General features: G+C 43.8%; 1 protein-coding gene across 2 annotated transcripts in view; it reads left to right on the forward strand.

Moving 5' to 3' along the window:
* The window catches only part of GPC4 (glypican 4), a 133,715-nt gene that overhangs the window by 95,807 nt on the left and 22,918 nt on the right, over positions 1 to 14,990 (forward strand). The window lies entirely within an intron of this gene.

Genomic DNA, 14,990 nt, shown 5'->3' on the forward strand with positions numbered 1-14,990 from the left:
TGTAAAATGGAGCACCTATATCTGACTCCATCAGAAATGGACATTTGGAGTCAAAACATTTTTTGTATGCCACAGATACTGGCTTATTTGTGCATTTCTTCCAGGCCTACCATCTTTTGATCTTGAACTTAGTTTCAGTGTATGGGGAGGCTAGGTGATTTTTCTTTAAGTCCAGATACTTTGGGCAGCCTTTTGGCTTGTTGAACTTTGCTAGAAATAATGTTTATAAATGCAGAAAATAAAACCTATAGGATTAACAGTTATCAAAAGTTTTCAATCTAGGCTCTAATTGGTGATCTTGACCCAAGTCATTGCCACTCTTTTAGAAACTCATTGTCTTCCTCTGTAAAAGGAGCGTTTCATTTACAAAAATGGATCGTTTACAGATCAAACTCTATTATTCCATCATGCTAACTAAAGCTCTGCTGCCAGTTTGTGATTAAGATGATTTCTGTCTAATGATTAATTCCTCCTAAAGATGCCCTGTCTCCTAGAACCCACGTCACCATCCACTTTTCCTACCCCACAGTACTGTGGATCACTAACCAAGATGGAGGCCGCTGTTATTTATTTGCAAGAGCATTGGTCTTAGAGGTCAAAGACCTGGGGTTCTAATACCAACTCGGCCATTTCCTATCTTTGTTATTCGGGACCCGTCCCTTCCGCCTTTACTTGGCTTATTTGTGCATTTCTTCCAGGCCTACCATCTTTTGATCTTAGACTTAGTTTCAGTGTATGGGGAGGCTAGGTGATTTTTCTTTAAGTCCTGAATGTCTCAGAGCTCCAAAATCCTGTTAATGGGATGTGTCAAGGCTATCCTAGCTAATAAGGTAGATTAAATTCATCAGTGCTTCTGCTGGTGCTATTTTTTTATAACTAATATATTTCAAACATGACCTAGATAGAAATTTTATTTTTTTAAATGCCAAGTTTGCTTTTCTAGATATATTTTGAAAAGAAAATTGGCCTAAATATCCTAAGACCATTTTAAAATTCATTCAAATATTGAGCTGGTGTCCACAGGCTCTCTGCTGAGGGAAGAAATAAAGATGAATAAGACATGGTCTAGCATTCAAGGAGATTCAAGTTTATCAGGATAAATTCCAGGTTTCTAGTGCTCTTGTACTTATATTGTACCTACACGTATAGACTTGATTGAATTTCACTTTTACATTTTGATTTTTAAAAAAGGAATTATTACGCATTGCTCACCGCATTCAAGCATACATTTGGAAGTATTGACATTCAAGGTCTTCCATAATCTAACTCTATGTCATCCATTCAGACTTATCATGTGCTTTCCTCTACAACGCCTGCGGCGTTTCAGTCAGACTTGATGACCTGCTGTCAGCGACTGTTGTTCCGCCCGATACCGTCTCTGTGTTCGCCCCATCCTCAGTCCCCGGGAGGCGCTCATCCCACCCAGCTCTCTGCCAGACATATAAGCGTGTGCACCTATGCAAAATCTCGCCCTTAAAATTTCTCTCATTGAGTTCTACTTCCTCCATCAGAGGATCTCTGAAACCACCTGCTCCTAACTTGGAGGGACCTCTCCCTTCTCAGATTTCTCATGGTAGATTGCCTAGTCTTATCCCGGTCACTTCTGGGCTCAGATTTTCTTCTCTACTTAGGTGTTTTTTCTCCCTAACCCCCAACTTAGATCTTAAACCGTTCTATGAGCAGAACTCATCCTTTTTCATAGTGTATCTCTTACACTTTGCATGCTTATTAACTGTCAAGGGTCTCTGATTTGCTAGAGGTGAGAACCCTCTCAGTGATCAGCAGATTGTGACCTGTATGTAATTTCTAATCTTAGAGCTTTCTTGCCCGAGGGATACAAGGGCAGAATGGTTCCAGTCTCTTCTCCATCAGCTCACCGAAGTCCTCCCTTCCCAAAACGTGGAGAACAGAGCGTGCCAGATTGGGCTTCATCCCCAGAAAAGCTATACAATTAGGACCCGGTATTCCAAGTGACCACAGATGCTTGCGTCCGTGGAGCCACGTCCATTAATACTTGTGAATACCCGTACTCTTTCCTCCCTCTCCCTAGGCACAGAATCCACACACCACTGCTGGCGTCCGGCCTCTGAGAGGGCATATGACCTAGGGAGAGGACATCTATAAAAGGGAATCTTCTTGTATGTTGTGTAGCCAGCTTAGGCGTTCCTTCCTTCCCCTTCTGCCTCCCAGTGGTCTTGTAGACTCAGAATGTCTCACCTCCACTCTTAAAAATGTTTTATTGATGGTCTTTGAAAAATAAAACAAAACATTATTGCCTCTCTTCCCTCCCGGGAGTCCCCCAAACCAAAAAAACAAAACAAAACAAACCCAGATTCCTCCCTCGTAAGACAAAAGTAGAGAATCAAGCTAAACAGATCCGTTGATTTGACCACGCTTGCCAATATATGGCTCATTCCACACCTATGGTCCACCACCTCCCTGCCAAGGGGAGGCTCCTTCCACTCTCAAAGACTGACTTCAAGTGCATTTTTTCTGTTTTTCAAGTCCTAGACCAACTGTATCAGTAAGTGCTAACACATGTTTGAGGAAAGGACAGAAAACAGTTTGGTTTTGCCCATCCCTTCCGGCCGTCATAGTTGATCAGTGTGTTGATCAGTTGATCAGAGAAAAAGGTCATGGAGCTGTGGTTTGTTTCTCCCCAGCTGAAATTAGCAGCAGAGCATGGAAAATCAAGGCAGCAAATATATATATATGAAGGCTTTTGAGAGTACAGCAGTAGAGGCATGTCGGTTTGGGAGATGAAACCAGAGCTGGGGTACACTGCAGCTTTTTCCCTGAACTAGGTTTTCCTGAGATGCTGAAATTGTGTGTAGTTAAATGTCAATTTGCCTGGAATCCAACTAACTGGAACCCTCAGCCGGTTGAGAGCATTCTGAGGCTAGAAACGAGGGAGGGAAGAAGGGAGGGGCGAAGCAGCAGTGGGCTGCCAACAAAGCCCAGTCACTACCGCTGGGTTAAGGGGCTGAGCAGGGGTCCAAGTCTTCCAGGGAGGGCTGCCATCCCAGAACAGCCCGGGGCGCACAAGAGGACCGGTGCCGGAGCCAGTGCCGCACTGACGAGGGCCCCAAAGGGAGGAGATAATGCAAGCTTTCAGGAATGGCTTCTGCATCCGTCTCTGCCTGTGAAAATCATGGGATCACGGATCTAAAGGGGGATCTGATAGGCCAGCTACCTCAGTCTCCTTATTTTATAGAGGAGGAAGTTGAGCCCAGTTGAGCTGCCCAAAGTCACGTGATCCGAGGGGTCATTCGGACTAGCGTCTCCCGATGCCGAAGCCAGTACCCTTTCCACTGACTACGATGCCTTTCCACCTTCCCTCCTTCGAAGAAGCAATATCATATTCTGAAAAAGAAGTCTAGGTTTGGAGTCAGTGGGATTGGATTCAAGTCCCGACTCTATGACTTAAAGATTTAACAGCAGTTAGGTGGCACCATAGTGCGCAGGGCGCTAGGCCTGGAGTTAAGAGACCAGAGTTTAATTCTCAGACACTCATTAGCTGTAGGATCTTAGGCCAGCTGTATAACCACAGTCTGCCTCGGTTTCTTTGGCTGCAAAATGGAGATAACAGCACCTTGCTCCCAAGGTTGCCGTGAGGATCAAATGAGATAGTATTTGTGAAAAGCGCTTAGCACAGTGTCTGGGGCACATAATAGGTGCTTAATAATGCTTGTTTTCTTCCTTTCCTGGGCCTCAGTGTTTTCACAATAGTATTTAAACAGTGTTTAAATAAGGGGTGGTGACACAGGAGCCTGTGTGACCCTTCCAACTTTAGATCTTTAAGCCTGTGAACCTTCCCACCTTGAGAAGCCTTGCCAGGGCACGTACTCTATCAACGGAGCCTTGAAGAAGCCAGGGTCCCCCATTCCTGCCTTGAGGAGGCAGCAGATACGGATCGGGATCATTCCTGTATTCTCCACCACTTCCCTCTTCGGATCTAGGGAAATACTCCCACAGGCACAAAGTCGGCTCGGGTCCACGGCAAGACAGCTCTAAGAGTCGAATCTCTCTGAAATGTCTTAAAAGGCATATAAAGAATTTTATGGTCTGGCACAAGTTCAAAATAACTGGATGGGTCTGGTGAGAGCCCGAATGGCTGTCCTGTCCTAACTGTTGAGTCCTTGTTGTTTCCTGCTGTTTCACAGGACACATTAAGTACCCTCGGAATAGGGGCAATTAGGAAGGCTGGTTGAAAAACTTGGCAGTTTCTTGCCTAGCTCCGGCAGAGGAAGTGGTGGTGAGAATGGGAGTTGAGTGCCTTGCTTTTCATGTGGGGAGCGAGGCGGGAGAGCCAAGACCCTGGTAGATGGCCTCTGATCTGGCACTGGCTCTCAGTTGGGAACAAAAAGAACAAACTAAAACAACATAGGTAACTCCCCATCCGAGGGACTGGAGAGGAGAACGAGTCACCGATTTGGAGTAAGAGGACTCAAGTTCCAGTCCCTTCTTGGAGATCTTGGCAAAGACACTTGCCTGTCTTCAGCCTCAATTTTCTCATCTGCAAAATGAATGGGCAGACTCGAGAGCTTTTAGGTCTCTTACTTGCTCTCTCTGATTCGGGGTCTGATTTTGAATTCCCTTCCCTCCCCCGGGGCCTCAGTTTCCTTTTTATAAAGAGACAGGATAGATGATTTGTAAGCCCTCTTTCAGCCCTCGATCTATAATTTTGTGATTCACCAGTCTTAGGCTGGCTAGTGTTTCTGTGATTCTTCCCACCTGGGTCTTACTCATATTTTGCCAAATTGATTTTTCTTTGCCTTGCCCAGATGTAGAAGGTTACATGTTATTACAAGCTTTCTGGAAGCCGCTTTGAAGTGAAAAGTTAACGTGACATGCAGATCTGTGACCAACACAGTGAGAATCTCTGATCTCACTCATTTGAGCAGTTCTTTCACTGATGCAGATTTCAACTCTTTCTGGTCTTTTTTCATCCTTGATGATTCTTGGCTATGCCCTTCTTTAAATTCTCCATAGAGCACGGGCGTCTTTTTTGGATCCCAAATCCCTTTGTCAGAGAATCGTGTTTATAAAAGCACAGCATAAAATACATAAGAATAAAGGAAAGTTATCAAAAATATTTAAAAACCAAAGTGTCCGTTCAACACTCTAAGGCCTTTGTTGTCTTTGTTTAGTATTTTACAACCATTTGCCTTCCTTCCTCTGCCATCTTCTCCTCCTCTCTTTAGGGCATCATGGATTATAAGCCAAAACCTGGGAAGTGGAGCAATCAGAGGTTAAGCAACTTGCCATTAAGTGCCCAAGGCCATATTTGAACTCAGAGTTCAGTAACTCCAGGTAGAACACTCTTATTAACTCTGGGCTTCTCTTTCCTCCTATGTAATATGAGGGAATTGGACTAGACGGCCTCTGAGCTTCCTTTTGGCTCTAGGACAATGGTCTTTTAGGGTGACCTTGGACAAAGTTCCCTTCCTGTGCCCCGTTTTCCTCCTCTAAAATGAGGATTTTAGGCTAGGCAGAATGACTAGGTCTAAAAACTCTGGATTCTTGTACTTTCTAAAATAACCCCTAATTTATAATTGTGTGACAATCCTGTGAAGACACTGATAGTAAGGATAACTTTTTCTTCCCGATTTTACTCAGTTTGTAGCATTTTTTTAAAATATCGATACATTTTAGTTTGTCACAAGATACTTCTCAATAAATATCCAATGAAAACCACAAATGTACAAAGCACAGTTTATCGGTGGTTAACAGCAGGGAGATAGATAGGCATGTATCCTTTTCCTGACTCTTTGGTACTAATTTTGACCCGTGTGCCTGAACGTAATCCTGTTCCCCGTTCCCATCGATGGCTTTGCCATCGATATAGTGGTCACGTCCGTCGTTCTGCTCACTTCAGTCTTCGTCAGTTCATACTAGCATCTACTATGTTTCTCAGAAACCCTCCTAACCGTATGAAGCGGTATTATCCATATAGGTCATTTGTTCAACATGTCAATGTACCATCAGCCATCACACACCCGAATATTCACCTTTTTGTTATCACAAATAATGCTATAAAGGTTTTTGCTGATGGGCCTCGGTAGGGGGATTTCTAGATCAAAGGGTTCCAACCAGAAACTGTTTTTTATAAGTGTAATTATTTTGATTTGTCCCTCCCTTATTATGTCATGAGAGGCATTTCGTTTTAGCCTTTCCAGCGAGCATATGGCGGGGAGTGTTGGGGGCCAATTTTCTTTATTGCTCATGTTACCATGATTCTTTGATTTTGCTGGAAGGCACTACTTCTGTGCTTTACAAATCTCCTCTTCCTTCCATGCTAAGGAAAAAGATGTAAAGAATTCTCTTCCCAAATGTGGTGAAGAGAAAGTACCTTTGGGCCCTTGTCATGGGTGCTGGGCACCAGATGCCGGGGGCCCAGGTCAAGATAGGCAGAGCAAGGCCTGAAGTCGGTCCATAAGTTCTATGGAGGAAGTTACAGTACAAGGGTATCGGGTGTAATCTGTATAATTTGGGAAATCTAGAAATAAATAGGTTTCATAATATAGTCAGTCTCAGGGACACTTCAACTTGGGCATTCGGTGGGCACGAGCAGTTTGTTTCTTCAATCCTGCCTCACTTATCAAGTGCCATTATCTAGAATAAGTCACAGAGAGTTATCACTGTCACTGATCTACTTAGCAAACTCTAATAGAGCAAAATGGCTTGTGACTGGAGTTATCTGAACATGACAAATGAAGGTTCAAATTATTAGGCGGTGTGGTTCCTCGTAGCCCAGAGTCCCATCTACTATCACCTTTGACTTGTTAAGAAATGTTATCAGCAACAAGAAGTGGTTGATCTGATAATAGGGAAATCGACAAATAAAAGACACGAGCCTCAGTTTCCCCATGTGTAATGTAGGTTAATAATATTTATACTACTTCCTAGGGTTGTTCTGAGAAAAGGGACTTTATTAACCTGAAAACACAGGAGAAGTTCAGTTGGTAGAAACTGTTGGTCCCATTTCAAAAATGGGACAAGGCCAGGTTGGATGTACTTCTTGGACGATTGTTCCGAGTTGATTTTCTGAAAGAATTTGAACCCACTTCAGGTTCGCTGGTCTGCCTTCACCCAGTAAAGGTGCCCATTGTTCCCAAGACAAGTTTATGTAAGGTGTGATGGCACCCCCTGCATTTCCTTGCCATCGAGCAGCCTGAAAATGGTGGATGACTTGAGTTCCAGGGTTGCGAGTTGCAATGGGCTGAGCCCACCGAGAGTCCAGCTCAAGATGGTGAAGTCCTGAGAGCAGAGGGTCACCTGTGTGCATAAGGAGCAGCAAGCTGGCCTAGGTCAGAAATAGAATGTAGGAATATGTCCAAACAGCCACTCACTCAGTAGTGGGATTGGCACTGGCGGTGGCCAATGCACTTCCAGCCTCCAGATGGAAAAACCAGTTTCAAAACAAACTCTGGCCACTTTTTCCTCGTCTATCCTCCATTAGGCCTTGGGACTGAGATGGGCTTATTTTCAAATGAGTGAATGAGCATCAGTCTATCAGTCAGTATATAATAAGTACCTACTATGTGCTGGACACCATACTAAGGGCAGAGATTACAAAGATAGGCAATCCTGCCTTCAAAGACCTTACGTTCTGATAAGGAAGACTGTTTATAACTATACAGATGTACAGAGTAGATGTTAGGTAATCTTAGCAGAGAGGGCAGATGAAGGGGCCCTTTCTGGAACTTCTGTGTGCGTGCCAAAATTTCAGTTCAGGAAACTGCCTGGAATTCTTTTTCCATGAGGCATCGGGAGACTTATTCTACTGCATCCCAGAGGGGAGAGCTGGGTCCAACAGGAAAAGATACAGGGAGGCAGATCGAGGAATAGTTACCAACAATACTGGGTGGCATTTCTAAACCACTTTCAGGGCCAAAAAGGGTTTTGCAGACATCTTCATTCGATTTCTCCCAGCAACCTGGTGATATAGATAGTACAGGGATGGTAATTTCAATTTTACGGGGAAGGAAAGTGGAGGTTCAGAGAGCAGAAATGATTTGCTTATGGTCCTGTAGCCTACAAGAGGAGATGAATCCAGGTGTTTGACTCCAAATCCAGGTATTCTTTCCCCTGTACTGTGCTACATCTTTCTATTCCTTCCTGTACCCATTTGCTGTCCCGTTTTCATCCCTGTACTTGAGTCAGGACTGCTCAAATGCTGTGCAATATTAATGTACAATTGCACATCACTTATTCCTCAATACTTTGGTTTCCTCATCTGAAAAAAGTGAGATGGCTTTGAAGATCCCTTCCCACTTTAGAGCTACTGTCTCTTTTTTTCTCCCCTTAATTTTGGATGTCACTTGCTCTGTGAACCTAAGTGTCCTCATCTTCAAACTGAGTCGGATTCAGTGACCTCTAAAGTCCCTTCCAGTTCTAAATTTGTGAGGCCAGGATTCCTTTTTGGAGGCCGCCGTTTCCAACCCTCGAGTACCCCAATGATTTCATTTGAGTGACAAAAATGGAAGTGCCCAATATGGGCAAACCGGGGATATCCTGAAAAGCCGGAAAGGTTGGATCTGTCAGTCATGCTGTGCACTTGTGTTGGGCAGCGCCTGATTGAGGCTTGGGGGGAAATTGAACTAGTGCCAATTGTGTGCACCATTACTGTCAGCGTGGCTCGCACAATTGTGGGAAAGAGGAAAGTCTAGTAAGTCATGTGTACCTTTTTGTTTGAGAACAAGGAAGCTCCCTAATAATAAACACAAAAGGTGGGAATTTCTAGGGCACAGCAGAGGCCCAGCAGCTACTCAAAGGCTCTTCCGAGCTTTCCAGAGGTCAGACTCACTTCAGAATGGTCAGGAGAGTTCATTAACCGAGCAAGAGCTAACCGCTGTTGCGGGAGGGAGTCAGTCGCTAGCTGCAGGTAGGCGTTCCGTTGTGCTGTTGGCCTTGGACTTAATTCAAGGTCTTTCCCCCTCCCTTTTTAGTGAAGAGCAGCTGTTTAGGAAGAAAAGATCTGGAATCTCAGAGGATCGGAGGAGTTTAAGCTCAAAGGCACCTTAAAAATATTATCTTGTTCATGTCCTCCATTTTGCAGAGGAAGCTAAGACCCAGTGAAAGGGAGGAAAAAGCTGTACATGGTCACCCGCCTCACTTTCCCTTCCAGGACCATCCGGGGCCAGCGGCCAGGTCTAGATCAGGACGATGGGAGACAACCCCGGATGCAGGGGGTGACCTTGCCCTTTTCCAGCTAAGATCTTTAAAAGGCCTCAGTTTGACTGAGGCAACACCCAGTCAGTGATGGAGGCTAGGTAAGAAATGAGGCAGAGAATGGCCTCTCTTACCCAGTCCAAAAAAATAAATCGGAGAGGGGGAGTTCCTCAAGGTTTCTGGTTAAAATACAAACGAGTCAATGTGAGGCAATCAGGGCTAGGGTTAACCAAACAATAACCAAGTTGGGGTTTGGCCTGGGACCTCTTGTTGGCCAATCATTGAGAGAATGACTTGGGTTTAAGGCAAAGTCCTCATAAATTATAAAAGTAAAATGATATAGTGCTGAAATTGATATCATTAGATTATAGATTTGGAGCTAGAAAGAACTTGAAGGTTGCTACATCCCCCCGTTTTCTACATGAGGAAGGTGAGGTCCACCCAGGGAAGTCTGGGATCACACAACTAGTATCTGAGGCACTATTTGAACCCAAGTCTTCTTCACTACTCTAGTGTTTATATCATGAAAGTCTGGAGTTACAAGGGACCTCACAAATCCCCTAAGCTTCACTGCTTACAGTGTGACATCCCTCTTTGGGGGCCCTGAAACATGAGCATCCAGTCTCTCCTCGAAGACTTCTTAATAAAGTCTTTCTGTGGTCTTTAAAGCAAAATTGTGATCTGCTGTGTCTCAGCTCTTACTCGTTTACTTTTCGTTGTTTTTTCTTTCTATTACCCTAGTGTTATCTGAAGGTAAATCCTTAAATAACAAAGAAGAGAGTTTTAGTTTTGTGTGTGTGACATTTGCCTCTCTCTTTAATATGGGTATTCAGCTAGGTGGTTTAATGGATAGAGTCAGGCTTGGAGTCGGGAAGTCCCAATTTTCAACCCTGCTTCAGATAGTTATTAGCTGTGTGACCCTGGACAAGTCATTTAACCCCTATCTCATCATGGGAACGAAAATTTCATCTACCTCACAGGGTTATCGTAAGGTTTCAATGGGATAATACTCATAGAGCATTTTGTAAACCTTATAGTGCTGTTTCCATTTTATCTATTATTACCATAATAAATTTAGGGGCTGCCAGTGAACAACAGAAGAAACACGTATGCCGAGGAAGTTATAAAAAGCATTTCATAGTTTGTCTTTTGGAATAATCTGCTCTCAAATGAAAAACTGTTTAAGAAGCAAACCGGCAGAAAGGGCCTTCTTTCTCAATTGGCCTTGGAGGAGACAGGGAGAAGTGAATTGGGAAAGTGAGAAGCATTATCTTGGTGATGGCTTCCTCAGGTCACCCTAAGCCTGCAGTATTTATTCCTCTAAAAGAAATTTACATTTGTAACAGAATGATTAAAACCTCCAACATTTAGGGGCAAGTCCAGTAAGAAAGGGAAATTAAAGGGTAGCTTCAAAGTAGAGGTTATTGAGGTGAACAAAAGCTCCTTGGGGGCAGAGTGGTTTGTTCCCTCGGATACTAAAACACTTGTAGAATTTGTACATATGCGGATTTGTTCTTATTCCATGTAAGTCACAGTTTGACTTCAACCTCACTTTCTAGGGCCATTTCCCCTTCGTGCACTCTGTTGTTGTTATCGTTATTATTCCTTGGCCGATCGCATCCATGGGTGCGAAGAGAAGGACCTGCTGGACTTTCTTAAGCTTTTCCCACTCACAATCCATTTGCACCCAAGAAATTTGTACAGGACCCCCGGATACATTGGTATATAAATCCAACATTTGTCGATGATACATCATCATTTCATGACCCCCACATTCAGTTATCTAGCCCCGTATGGGGTCAGGAGCCACAGTTTAAGAAGCTTTGTGTTAGAGCAGGTACTTTGGGCTATTGCTTCCAGGTGAGCATCTATAAGAATTTTGAAACCAATCAGAATTGATTGGGCCCTTCTTCCTCTACCTCTTCCCATTTTTTCATGACCAAAAAATACCGTCACATTATGCCTGTTGCCATCCTTCACCTACCCTGGGGCATTATAATAGAACAAGGGTTATAGATGCTCAAGGGGAGTTTATCTTGAAGTCACTAAAAGACAGCAGCATTTGCTGTCCAGGAAAATGTCCTCTCATACTTCGTCTTCTTATTTTAGTTCTTTTATTAGCTATGTCATTTGAAAATTCCAGTGATTTTGGGTTATGGCTCGTGGCTATAATCATTGTATGCTTCTGGTATTTTTTATATTGATATACACACACATACACATATATACATAGATGTATACACATATATACAATGTACATGTGCACATATATACATATATATGTGTGTGGTTGCATGTATACATCCTTTCAAGCCTCCTTGACATTGAAACCACCTCCCAGGGGATGATACTTGAAGTAGAGTTGTGCCTTTAGTTGGACTGCCATCTCTCCTTTTCCTTAGCCATGTGAAAGCTGAGCAAGCCCCTTTCTGTACTGGGGTTCCAGTCCCTGATCTGTAAAATGAAAGGCAGATGAGCCCGTGAGCAAACCCCTCCTAGCTGTGGATCCCGTGCCCCGCCGAAGCACCGGGGGCAGATCTGTTTAAGAGAGCTGAAAAGACTTCATGGCATTTCTCTGTGTTCTTCAGTTTGCACTTTCCCCAGCTTGGCATACCTTCACTAGTCAGTCCTAATTAGTGAGGGGTTTTTTTCCTATACCACATTTCTCAAGATTTATAGTTCTACTGATTAATAGCAGTGGTTGAATCTATAAACTAAATAATGACCTGTTAGGATATATAATAGGATTTTTATGTTTTCTCTTAATTTGTAGCTTGCAATTATGGCTGCCTAAAGCATCTGTTAATAGAGCACATTTTTAGGTATTGCTATTTAAATGAAAGGAACATCTGGCTGCTCCCAACTGAGTGTGGGAAGGGGAAAATGAGATGTTGATTACTGTTATGTTCCTGCCCAACGGATTCTTAAACCATTCTTCCTTCAAATCTCTATTCCTTTCCTTCTGTCCCATAGGCAGGTGGGTACTAGATTGTGTCTTTCAGCAGTTGGGAATAAAGCTAACAATCAACGGAGGCTAGAATAGATGCTTGATCCTTCCTGCCTCGAACAAAAAGCCTTTCACTCGCTTCCCCAAACTGAAACTTGAAAGGAAAGGAAAGGAAATCTCTGCCTTTCCTTCTCATGTTCTTTCTCTCCGCCCATCCCCCCTCCAATCCATCACTGGATGATCCATATTGACATTCTCCTTATAGAGAAAGACAACATGCTGATTATAGAATGTTCAAAGCCTGGGTTTCAATTCTCTTTCTGGCATTTATCATCATTGTGACTGACCACAGGCAAATTATCTGACGTGTCTGAGAGCCGGTTTCTTCATTTGTAAAATGAAAATAATGTCCCTAGGACCTCTCTCTCACAAGGTTGGTGGAAGGATTTTAAAACATTAGATGTGAGGTACTTTGCAGATTTCCAAGTATGATTTGAATCTGTTAATCACAGATGAAACCAAAGACCAAAAAAGTCGCAGCTTAAATGGAAGGATAGATTCTCAAAGGGGTGACTGATGGAGTTGGCGCAATTGGTTTCATCCTATTTCCATAGGTAACCCGAAGAAATGCTATAGATTTCATGAGGAAGGTGGGAATACAGCATGCAAACAGGTGGTATTCATGAGAATTGGAGGAGGGAGCCAGAACAGGAAACTGAGGATTCTAAGGGGTGGAAATGAAGAGGGAGGGTTCTCTAGATATGTCCGCCCGCCTGTGCAAACACACCCAGGTGGGAGATGGAATGCTGGGTCGGAGAACAAACACACAGGCCATTTGGATGGGAACGTAAGAGTTTATGCAGAGGAATAATGTGGAATAAGCCCAGAAAGGTAGGCCGGAGACCGACCATCAAAGTCTTTAAGTGCCCATCTGAGGAGTTTGGAAGCAATGGGGATCTGGGTTTTAGGGAGATCGTTTTGGCGGGTGCATGAATGGGAGAGGGGAAGTCTAAGACTAGTTGAGAAGGTGATGTATTAGGACAGCTAAGAGGTGGTGAGTGGATGCACTCCCCACCAGTTACCGGACACCTCCACATGCAGGGCTTTAAGCCCGGCTCTTGAGTAACACTCTGTAAGACCAGAGGCCCTCACCAAACTAGGCCAATTGTGGCAAGGCCAATTAGAGAATTAAGAGGGCCACGTAAAAGATGCATGTAAAGAAAGGTAGAGGAGGTAGAATGGATCAAACCCATGGGAGCTAATGAGATAACCTCGGGGGAGGAGAAACAAGGGTCACTTCCAGAGTCTAAGGGGAGCACTAGCAGTTAAGGAAGGCCGATAGTGATCGAGCAAATGAGAGTGAGAAGGATCAGTCAGAATGAGGAGGCCAAGAATTCTCAGAGGAGAATCATGAGGGAGTAGAGTCACAAAAGTGAAAGAGGGACAAGAGAGTTTCTGGAAAGGACAGTGGGTGGGTAACTGAAAAAAACTACGTAGAAAGTAACAGAAGAGTGAAGGTCATCAGATAAACAAGAGGCCGTAGATAACTCTGGAGAGTACAGTTCAATCAAGAGCCAGGCCGGAAGCCATTAAGAGGAGTGAGTGGGAGGCGCAAAAGCGGAGGCAACAAGCTTAGATGGCCTTTTCTGAGAGTTTGGCTGTGAAAAGAGTGTTCAGAATGAATGGAGACAGTTTATTTCTGAATATGAAATGGCAGGGAAACATTTATAAGGAATTTAAATGAGAGGGAGGACATAGCATGGTGAAGTGAGTGGCCAGAGTCCCAGATTCTGCCTCAGTCACTTACAGCTGTGACTATAAAATGAGGGGACTGGGCTGCATGGCCTTTAAGCTCCTTTACAGCTCTGAATCTATGACCCTATGTGCCTAAGATCCTTCTGACCGAGTCTCTAGAATCTTAATCACATTCTCTGCCAACCACAGTTTGTAAAACTGGACGGAGGTGAGATGTCAGATGCTAGGCCGTTCAAACTCAAGAAACGAAAGCTATCAAAAGGCCTAGACCGTATCTTACCATTATCTACAAAAAGAAGCCGATTCCAAAATGGCTCCCGTAGTAGGAAACAACTGCTTCCTAACTGTTAGAATGCATTCACTTTCTTTTTTTGGACTTCTCATTTGCTACTGACTACTTACCAGGTCTAGACCCTCCTGATACTCTAATTGATCTAGTTCTGTGAGGGCTTTTGGTCTTAAAGTGTTACTCAAGAGTCAGGTTTAAAGTCCTGCAGGTGGAGGTGCCCGGTAACTGGTGGGAGAGCGTTTGGTGAACAGTTTGGAGGGTGGAAGGCTACAATTCTGTCCTTTGTACTCTATGGGAAAGCTTCCCATAAGCTTTGGAATCAGAAGATTTCTGGATTTCAGTTCTGCCTCTGACTCTTTCTGCCTGTGTGATCCTAGACAAGTAGCCCCTCAGCCCCTGTCCATCCTCTGTCAAATCAAGAGATGGCCCTGCGGGGTACCTTTCAGCTCTGGAGTTATGAGCCTCTGATCTATTAGGTCCTTTCTAGCTCTAAAAGGTAAAATCCTGCCAAAGCTCTGGGGTCACCAAACAGCATGAGCTAGAATTGCCCAAGCCTTTATTAGCCATGTTCCCACTCAAATAACATTTCAATGTGCAACCTATTTGGCTGTCACATTAAAGGAGAGGAAATGTGCTTTCAGAATGATTAAGTAAATTAGAAATTAATACATAATATCAAACTGATCTCCAAAGTCTAACCTAAACTTTGAAAAGCCAAACCCCAACCTTTTTAGACAGGAAATAGCGGCCATGGGAATGAACCTTAAGGTTCACCCTGAGATTGGACAGAGGACCCCTTGGAATTCCAGGTCAGTCTCCTCTCCG

The sequence above is a fragment of the Antechinus flavipes genome, chromosome X (assembly GCF_016432865.1).
Source record: "Antechinus flavipes isolate AdamAnt ecotype Samford, QLD, Australia chromosome X, AdamAnt_v2, whole genome shotgun sequence".
NCBI classification, from domain to species: Eukaryota; Metazoa; Chordata; class Mammalia; order Dasyuromorphia; family Dasyuridae; genus Antechinus; species Antechinus flavipes.